Raw genomic sequence first — 10,176 nt, forward strand, 5'->3', positions numbered from 1 at the left:
GGGCCCAGGGCAGGTGGATGAGGGGCCCAGGGCAGGTTGATGGGGGGCCCAGGACAGGTGGATGGGGGCCCAGGACAGGCGGATGGGGGGCCCAGGACAGGCGGATGGGGGGCCCAGGGCAGGTGGATGGTGGCCAGGAAGGTGGGGGAGACTGTGACTACGGACAGGTCCACTCCACCCCTGTGCTCAGACAGGGGGACACAGTCCGGGTGATTGTGTTTGTCAAAGGGCCGAGGCCTGGAGACGGGCAGGAATGGAGCACAGGCCTGGCTCTCCTGTGGGGGACCAGACAGCGGGCCCAGGGCGCCCGGGAGGTGGGGACTCTCTCTGGCCTCTGAGCCTCCCTGCTCGGGGCTCACCCACCTGGGACACAGGGGACCGCCCTCTGACCCTCAAACACAGTGGCCTGAGGTGTCAGCGACAGATAATGAATCTTGATCTGAATGAATCAAAAGCCTCAATTTCAGAAACCACTTTTGGCATCAGCCAAGCTGACACTAGCCCCTGAAAGTAACATGCCAGGCGGGACGGCCTGTTAGCCCCGGGCCTCGGGCCTGCTCGTCCACCAACCAGGGCTCTGCGGCGACATTGCTTCGCCGAGCCACACACCACCTGCCCTGGCCACCGCTGACACCAGCTGCCTGGGAGGCCTGCCTGCTGGTAGGTGTCCGGACTAACCAGCCCCTCTCTGCACTGCCCGCCCTCCCTCACCCTCCCCTCCGCGGTGCGTGAAGTCTCTTTCTCTAAACCCCTCCAAGCGCAAGCAAAACTCCCCCGTGTGCCAGTCCTTGTTGTCTGTGTGTGGGAACTCCTAGCTACTTTGGATTAAAGTTCGTTAAATCTGCATTTTAGGAAAAGGATGTGTCTAGCTTACCCTCCAGTCTCCCATAATGCCTTGCCTTCAGAGTAAGCCTTCAGCGAATGTCGTTGAAACAGCCCAGAATTGGTATAAAGTTTCATGCACCCGAAACCGACCACAGCATTAGTTAAAATGGCAAAACAAGACAAAGTAAAACTAGCAACAATCCAACTGCCCGATACCAGGGGGCGGCGTAAGGAGAGAAGTGCACTACACGTAGGCTTCGGAATATTGTGCAGCCAACGAAAGTACAGTGGGGCCTTGACTTACGAGTGTCCCGACTAATGAGTTTTTTTGAGATACAAGCCGTCTCTTGGCTAATTTTTTGCTTTGAGTTGCAAGCTCAAAAAAATTCGGGTTACGAGCCAGCTTCAGATACCCCACCGCGAGTTGGCGCAGCGAACGTCACAGTGATTTGACATACAAGTAATTTGAGTTATGAGCTCCGTCACAGAACGAATTAAACTCGTAAGTCAAGGCCCCACTGTATATGCTTCAGGTGAATTTGTGATGGAGAATTCTTAGCGTCAAATGACAGCACCAAAAACCGAGACAAGACGGTACATGTCGTGGTCACAACTCTACAACCAATACAAGCAAAACAGAACCACCACCTAAAAACGGTGTAGAGACAGGTTGGGAGGCCTTGCCGTTGCGTGTTCATGGGCCTGGCCTGCGCGAGGGGCGTGGGCAGGAGGGCGAGGCCCCGCCCCTGTGCCCCCAGCCTCTCCCTGGCACGGGGTCTGGAGGCCCCTTGGGGACGGACAGTTGTCTGTGGTGGATGGAACCACAGCTGGAAGGTTCTGTTTCCTTGTTTTCCTCTTAGGCACTCTGATCTTCCATAACAGGCAGCCATTGCTTCACAAACAAACCGCTCTTAACGTCGGCTGAGGTGTTTGCCGGCCCTTTCTGTGCAGCCACCAGTGGGCTGTGCAACAGGCGTGGACTGGACTCTGGGCACCCTCCCCTGGGCCCTGCACGGGGTGGGCTCTGCCCTCGAACCACGTGGAAGGGTGCCCGTGGCGAGGGGGAGCGGGTGCCCAGGGCGGGCCCACCCACCACCCTCCACCCACCCTCCAGGGCTCAGCCTCCCAAACAGGCTTCCTTTCAGAGCGGCTTGGGTTTCTTCTCACAATTTAATTCGCTCCCCGCAGCCACGCCCAGGCTGTGAATGCTCCTGGGAAAAGCCGTCTAACATGGTGCCTGTGGCTTTCACCTCTCATCCAGGGGGTGACTTGATCGGCTTCCAAAAGCTCCGCTTTCATTTGTATAAAACGAGACCCAGGAGAGGGGAGCGAGGCTCCCAGGTTTCAGTCCCCAGGCGATGGGAAGCTCTAGTTACCAAAAGGCAGCGGGGTTTGACGACCCTCCCAGGGGGATGCCCAGGCCCCTGAGGCCTGGAGGTTTGGGGACCCCGAGGTACTTCAAACGGAGCACAGGGTCCGTGGGGGCGGCGGGGCTCGGGCGGGCCTCCGACCCACGGATCAGCCCCGCGGACGGGCCTAACCCCCTGGGGGCGTGGTGAGGTGGTGGCAGAGTTCAGAGGCCGGGCTTCGAGTCCTGCTCCCACAAACCCCTCCCTTCCAACTCAAGGAAACCCAGGATGCGGCAGGTGCTCCCAGCTGGCCTCCACCACGGCCACGGCCACGGCAGCAAATGCGGCAGCGTCCCCGCCTGGAGATGCCCCGAGGGAAAGTGCACGTGGAACGGGATGGGGGCTGCGGTGGGTGAGCTAGACGCCAGTGGGGGTTGTGAGTGGAGTGGGCTGGGCTCCTAACCTTCCCTGTGGACTCCTCAGAACAAAGGCTTGGGAGGCGGAGAATAAAACGCGGAGGGTTACGGGGGAACCGATCGCAGTACCGCCAATGGAATTCCTGCGACCCCTCCACACACTTCTTCATGAACACGTTCCATCGCAAGACCTGTCCACGGGTCGCTATTGAAACAGGCTTTCTCTCTAAAACGCAAATCCACTCGCCCACTTCAGTGATCTGTGGCAGCGTGGTCCACCCACTGGTCCCCCAGCACGACCCGTTTCCAGCCCCTCACCACCAAGCCCAGGCAGACATGCCGTTCTCAGCGGCCATCCGCCATCCGAGGAGGCTCCTTCCTCGCTCAGCGCCCGGGGTCAGTGAGCGAAGTGACCGGCGCTTTGGGAATGTCAACTACAGAAACCAACGAGCAAAGCAAACACTGCGCAGTATGAGGCCGAGCCGGGCGGAGGGGCCGCCTAAAATCAGACAGGAGAGGAGGAGAGGACCCTGGCCTTGGAGCAGGCGCCCCGGCCTCTCTGGGCCTCCGTTTCCCCTCTTTCCCCTGTGAGTGTGGCACAGGGCATCTGAGGGAGGGACCTCTGAGGCTGTGGGTTGAGATCTGTGAGCCAGGCCGTGCCTGGCCCTGAGCTGGGCCGGGGAGTGGCCTCCGCCCTCAGCTGTCAGCCTGATCTGGCCGGGCCCCTGGCTCCCCGGGGCGCCCCTCCTCCACCAGCGCAGACCAGCCCCTCCGAGGCAGGCCCAGAGCCTTCCGGGCGCTGCCCAGGGACCTTCACAGCAGCCGGCTGCTCTGTTTTTGTTTAGCATCGGACAATACATATTTTTAGACTTTGCAGGCCACATGCAGTCTCTGTTGCACATTCTTTGATTTTAAGCATATTTTTGCTTTAAACATGCAAGACCCGTTCCACATTCACTGGCTGGATTACTAGTAAAACAGACGGCCAGCCCATGTGGCCTGTGGCTGTCCTTTGCCACCCTCGCTTTCATGGTCCAAGGCTACAGCCAGCGGCCGCAGGGAGCCGCCGTGGCCGGCGGGCGGCAGGGCTAGCTGGCGGAGGGTAGGTGTGGAGGCCGGAAGGACCTAGGATTGGTCCTGGGAGCCCCGGCCCAACCATTTTGGCAAAAAGAAAAAATGTGCTCAGGATTTTAAAAAACAACAGACTTTCATTTCCAGGTCCCAGAAGCAGCTCTGGGTGCGGCTGCGGGCGTGTCTCTGGGCAGAGGCCACAGCCCTTCCTGGTGCCAGCTGGCGTGGGTCTGGGCAGGAGGCAGTTAGCACGGAAACGGCCTGGTTCCCAGCATCGGTGTGGTTATCGCGAAGGACAGCCGGGCGCGCAAGGACTTTATTTTCCCGGACGCAAGGCTGGGTCAGGGCAGGCGATGGCACGGTCACGACAAAGCACATCCTCAGGTCGAACCTGGATCAAAGCCATTGGTCAAAAACAGGGACCTTTGTAATACTTTCAACAATAAAGATTTATTTTTAAAAAATCCACTGATTGGCCTGTGAGACTGACCGGTCCACAGAAGGTGGGCGAGACCCGGGGGCGCCGCTGGGGACACGCTTCCCCAGGAACGGACTGTGAGGCCGAGAAGCTTCCAGAATCTGAGTCATCAGCTCAGCAGGGGGAGAGTTTAATTCTTTTCCATTATTTAATATGTTTTTTAATTGATTTCAGAGAGAAAGGGAGAGGGAGAGAGACAGAGAAACATCAATGATGAGAGAGAAATGTTGATCGGCTGCCTCCTGCACACCCCCTACTGGGGACCGAGCCCGCAACCTGGGCCTGTGCCCTGACTGAGAATCAAACTGTGACCTCCTGGCTCATGGGCCGACGCTCAACCACTGAGCCACACCGGGTGGGCGGGAGCGTTTAATCTGAGTCACAGGGAAGGTTCAGGGTGAATTAAGTGGTAGAAATATATATTTTTTTAAAAGTGTGTGGTGGACGGGAAGGTGCTGGAGAAGGGGACGTGGACTTAAACCGAAAAGCCAGCCAGGGGGGAGGCGGCGCTGGCCTTTCCCCTTCAGTTGCCCCTTCAGTCCTCGGCGTCCCCGGTCTGAGAGGCAGGTCATGGTCACGGTCGTGCAGGAGGCAGCAGGGGGAGCAGGGAGGCTGAGCAGGGTCAGCTCAGAGCTTCCTCCTCCACCTGCTCCTTCCTCTCAGGACGCTGCGGGCATCACGGGGCACCTGCTCAGGACAGGGCTGCCCTCACCTTCCCCATCGCAGACATGGACGCTGAGACTGAGTGACCGGTCGGGGACGCAGAGCCGTGGCAGCATTAAGGCTTGAACCTGGCTCTGTCGGATTCCAGCGCCCCAGTTGGTCTCGCTGACCACACTGGCTCCAAAGGCAGGTCCGACTCCACTGCCCATCAGAGCACCGAGCGGGCCTGGGAGGACCGGCCAGGGTCGCACCCCTGAGGTCGCACCCCTGAGGGGACCCGCTCTGAGTCCAGCTGTGAGTCAGGGGCACTGGAGCTGCCAGGGGAGGAAAGGGAACCAGGATCGGCCCCTCCCCTCCCCTGATCCTGGGGGATGGTGCTGGGGGGCAGGGGCGACGGGAGGAGGTGGCATTACCAGACCCAGCCGGGCTGGGGGCCACGGAGCAGCAGGCCCCGGGCCCCAAAGGAGAGCGGCCCCAGGCAGGGAGGACAAGCTGTCGCTGTGGGAGAAACCCCTGGGCCGGCAGGGAGCCTGGCTCTGAGCCCAGGGCCGCCCCTGTGCCCAGGGCAGAGCACAGGGCAGGAGGCGTGGCCGTGAGGCCCCAGCTAGGCCGGCCCAGGCTGTCCGTCTGGAAACTGCGAAGGAAGCAGCCCCTTTTGCCCTGATTTGGGGCCCCCTGAGCCGCCACTGAGCTGCAGCTTGGTCTCCGGGGAACCAGCCTTTGCAGGAAAAACCACAGGATCTGGCACCAACAGGAATCTCCTGGCACTGCCCGCCAGCCGAAGCAGCCACGATTGCCAACTGGGGCTCAGAACTCCGTATCCTGGGAGTGGGCTGGCATGGACCCCCCCCTTCTCCTTCCTGGGCCTGTGAAGGAGGTGCAGGCAGAGGTCCATACCGGGTCTGCGGTGCCACCAGGAAGGGGCAGACACCCCATAAGGGCCAGGATGGAGCAGCCCCACCTCGATCCCTCCGACACATTCCTGGGAAATGTGCAGACCCCAGACCACCACTGCCATCCGGTGATCCAGGCCCCCCAAGAATCCTGCTCGGACTTAACCACACCCAGTAGGGACACCCCTACAATATGACCCCAAAACCCTTCCAAGCAGAGACGGGGGGAAGTCGGGTTCCCAGAGTGGCTACCATGTGGCCGGTATCACCACGTTATAAAAATGGCCGCGAGCCCGCCCGAAGTGGTGGATCCAGGACTCGCCGGAATAATCGTAACCGCCAACGTGTCCCTGGCAGCCCGTGTGCCTGGCTCGGTGATAAAGGGTTACCGCCCCCTGCAGAGGCCCAGTGAGATGCTTAGTCCCATCCCTCCTTTAGAGCTGAGCACGCTGAGGACCAACGATCGGTATCCACAGAGGGCTGGTGAGGGGCGGGGCCGGGACTTGACCTCGGGGTGGCCTGAGTCCAGAGGCTCTGCTCTTCAATACCCTAGTGCGATCTGGCTTCCACGCCTGCCTGGACCCCCCAGAGCCCACGGAGAGCTGCCCATGCGTGCGGGAGCCTGGGGCAGCCAGCCTTCCAGGGTCACCTCCGTCCATGCTTCTAGTTCCAGCAGCCGTCTCCTGGACATGCATCGGGGCCTCCACTTACGCATCCAGAATTGGAGACAACACGGAGGCCCCAGCTCCCACACGGGGCCTGGCCACTCGGCCCTGTGCCAGCCCTGCTACCCGCGGGCATTTGGTTCTGGGACCCAGAAGCCTTCCGGAGTCAGACCCGAGTCAACTCCCGCTCCCACAGCAGGCAGTGACGGCCTGGCGTGCCTGCTCCCCCACCTGGCCCGGGGCCCTCACCCAGACTGAGCCGGAGGCCAGGCCCGGGTCCTCCCATCCCGTGACTCGCTCGGCTTCCCCGTGACTCAGCCTGCGCTGCCACACACAGTTTCCATCACCCCGTTCCCACTGCTCCTCCGGGCACAGATGGAATGTCAGGGACTGCGTGCGGCTGGTTTTCACCCAGCGTTTGTCCCAGTGGCTGCCGGGGCCGCGCCTGTGTTTACTTGTCACAGACAAGGTTCTGGAGCAGCAGCCGCACAGACCGCAGGAGGGTCCCGGGAGCTCTCTGTCCCGGGCGTTTGCAGCGGTTCTGAGAGCAGAGAGCGCAGAGGGAAGGAGGGAGTCTCCAGCAGCGTCCTAACACCTTATTCTATTTCACAGCCTCCACGGGAGCTGAGCCCAGGCGGGAACAATGCCGGGCTCTCTCCCGCCTGAGAGGTAACCCCAGGCTGCGCCAAAGCCACCCCAACAGCAGGGCGGCTCCCCCACCCTCTGCCACTGGCTGCGAATGGATACTGGATACGCAGGAGCCCTGCACGGGGCTGGGAGGGCCCCCACCATCCAGCCACAGAGGGGATGGGCCGGCGGCTGCTCTCCTGACACGTGCTGAGGGTGGCTTGCCATCAGCTCTCCATCACCGATAAGTGGGGTTTGGCCATGAAAACCAGCTGCTCTCTGGCCCAGCGACTCCCCCATATACCTTGACTATAAAGCAGCATTTCCAATTGCTCTGAAATCCCCACCCCGAGCTCTCCTTCACTGATAAATGGGGTGTGGCCCAGCGACTCCCCCGTATACCTTGACTATGAAATGGCATTGCCATCGCTCTCAAATCCGCTAAGCCCAAGCTCTCCATCAAAAGGCCGAGTCTGGAAGACAAGATTTCCGCTCTGTAAATGCTGTCCTTAGCACTGCATCGCCAAATAAATATAACTCTGGGAGGGAGAGAAGGCACAGGGCAACTAAGAGAGAAGGGGGGGGGGTGGAAGGGGGGGGGGTGGAAGGGGCGGGGAGCAGAGGCTAGACTGCCCAGAAAGGAGGGGCGATCAAAGGGGGGTGCTTGGCTCCAGGGCTCCCGGCCGTGGTTCTGAGGAGGCCTGGCCACAGGGTCAGAGTCGGCCGCTGGCAGCATGGCTGCCAGGGGAGGGGGGTCCTAGAGTCTGAGGGGCAGGGTCTGGCCATTGGTTGCAGGTCAGAGGGCCCTGGACAGGACATCGGGGAATGGGTCTGGGCCTCATGAGACACTGACCACCTCGGACCACAGGCGAGAGGCTGGGCAGGCTGAGCAGGCACCTGCCGGCCTCTGCTTCTTCAGAACAGCGAGTGTCGGGTCGGTGCTGGGGTCTCGCACTGCGGGTCACACCCCAGCCCCACGCTCAGCAGCCACAGCAGCCCCTGCACCCCAGGTTCTTGCACTGCTGCCCCATGTGGCCGGTGACAAGGCCCCTCCCTCAGACCATCTGGCCCGATGTGGCTGAGCCTCCGGGATGTCAGCAGCCTTCCCACGCCTGCCCTCACCTTCCTGCCCAGGTGACCACAGCAGTGTCCCCACGGCATGGCAGAGCCTCTCCCCGGCCCTGGGGATCACAGGTGCCTCCCGCCTTCTCTCGGGAGGAATCGTCCCCACAGTCATCAGTCATACCCGAACCCACCAGACCTGCCTGCCGCCTCCACGCCTCCCTCCGAGCCAGCGCCCCCTCCCTGCACTGTCTGGGCCGCAGCCCACGGCAGCAGGTTTGACCACACACACCTCACCACACTCCTCCTGTGTCCCCTGCATGCAAATACATGTGAGCAGGACTTTCAGAGAAAATGCTGGCTGCACAGGAACCCACCCTCGGAACCCGCTCTCCTCACGGAGGGCCTCAGGATGAGGGCCGTCTCCGATGAACCGATGAAACGTCTTTCCTCTCAGAGCACTGCCCCAAGCACAGGCCTTTTCCTGTGCTGTTGGCTTTCATTAGAGGAAACAGTCAAGACTTCTCACAGAACTCCTGTTCTCCAGAGAAATCCCTCAGGCCCTGGAGAAACCCTGGCTGGATGACGAAGCCACGCTCCCCAGGGCCCCGATGTGGCTAGACCAGTGGTCGGCAAATTGCGGCTCGGCAAATTGCGGCTCAGCAAACCGCGGCTCACGAGCCACATTCGGCTCTTTGGCCCCTTGAGTGTGGCTCTTCCACAAAATACCGACTTCTGCGCATGGGCCACAAAGTTTCAATCGCACTGTACGTGCGTGCCCGCACGTCGTATTTTGTGGAAGAGCCACACTCAAGGGGCCAAAGAGCCGCATGTGGCTCGCGAGCCGTGGTTTGCCGACCACGGGGCTAGACGCTTAGGGTCTGAGTGTTGCCTCCCCAGCTAGTTCTGCCTGGTAAGTCCTCCCGCACCCCACCCTCCTCACCTCCTTCCAGAAGACACCGCCCTGTCCCCTTTCAAGATCCAGGTCACAGCCACTCGTGGGGGACTTCCCAGCTCCAGCCACCAACAGAAACAGCCCCTCCCTTCCTTGGGTCCCCTGGGGGCCCCGTGTAGCATGTTTACTAAGCGCGTTACATGGATTTCCCCGCATTCTCCCCACAACAACCATAGGAGGTAGGTACAAGCACCGGTCCCCTGTTACAGGGAGAACACGGGGGCTCAGGGGGGCACGGTGAGGTCAGCAAGCACGGGCCGGGCGGGCCCAGCTCCTCGACCGCCCTGTCTGGACGTCACTCTTCCGATTTGCTGGCACAAACCAGTGCGTTCTCTGAAGGAGGCCAGCCAGGTTCCTCTCAGTGACCGGTGGGCTGCAGGGGGGTGGCCTTCACTTTTAACAGCATTATGGGGGCATCATTGAAAAACAGTAAGTGCACTCAAATTGTACAAACTGACAAGTTTGACATCTATACACCCCTAAAAGCTTCACCCCAAAGTGTCCCAACCCCATTCTAATCCCTCCCGCCTGCCCACACCCTGTCCCAGCACCTGCGGGGGTGCTCACTGTCCCTAGAGGCGAGTGTGCATTTGGGGGGGGGGGGAGGGTGGTTACACAAACAGGCACAGTACGGACTCTTTCCTGGTCCGGCTTCTTCCGCTCAGCACGACAGCTCTGAGACTCAGCCACGCTGTTGCCTGTGTCAGTGGGTCCTTCCTTTCCGTTGCTGAGAAACACTCCACAGCGTAGGAGACCACGTGTTTCTTCACTACCCACTGGTGGACAGTGTGGGGCTACTGCAAACAAAGCTGCTCTGACCGCTGTGTGTGGACATAAGCTTTCGCTTCTCTTGCAGAAGCACCTGGGAGCGGAGTGGCCGGATCAGCTGGAGGCGTGTGTTTACATTTTTAAGAAACTGCCACGAAGCGGCCACACCTCTTTACGTGGCCACCAGCGCGTGGGAGCTCCATTCCGCACATCCCCCTGCGGCCAGTGTTTAATCCTAGCTCGTCGCACCTGGGCGGCCATAGCTCACTGTGGGTTCAGTTGGCGGTTCCAGGTGGGGCAGAGCCCCATTGACATCAGAGGGTGTAACTTCGGGGCACCTGACTGGGCTCCGGGCTCTGCGCCAAACACGCCCAGGCTCCGCCTACTTGAAGGCTATTGGTGGG

At 60.8% G+C, this 10,176-nt stretch overlaps 1 protein-coding gene across 1 annotated transcript in view; it reads right to left on the reverse strand.

Annotated features, from left to right (window-relative positions):
* SYNE3 (spectrin repeat containing nuclear envelope family member 3) overlaps nt 1–7,503 on the reverse strand; it is a gene marked incomplete at its 3' end in the record, with an annotated part of 23,074 nt that extends 15,571 nt beyond the window's left edge. Inside the window, exon 1 of the mRNA XM_006108013.3 lies at nt 7,390–7,503. The remainder of the gene's footprint in view (nt 1–7,389) is intronic.
* Nucleotides 7,504–10,176: the final 2,673 nt, after the last annotated feature.

The sequence above is a fragment of the Myotis lucifugus genome, unplaced genomic scaffold (genome assembly GCF_000147115.1).
Source record: "Myotis lucifugus unplaced genomic scaffold, Myoluc2.0 scaffold_1660, whole genome shotgun sequence".
Taxonomy (NCBI): domain Eukaryota; kingdom Metazoa; phylum Chordata; class Mammalia; order Chiroptera; family Vespertilionidae; genus Myotis; species Myotis lucifugus.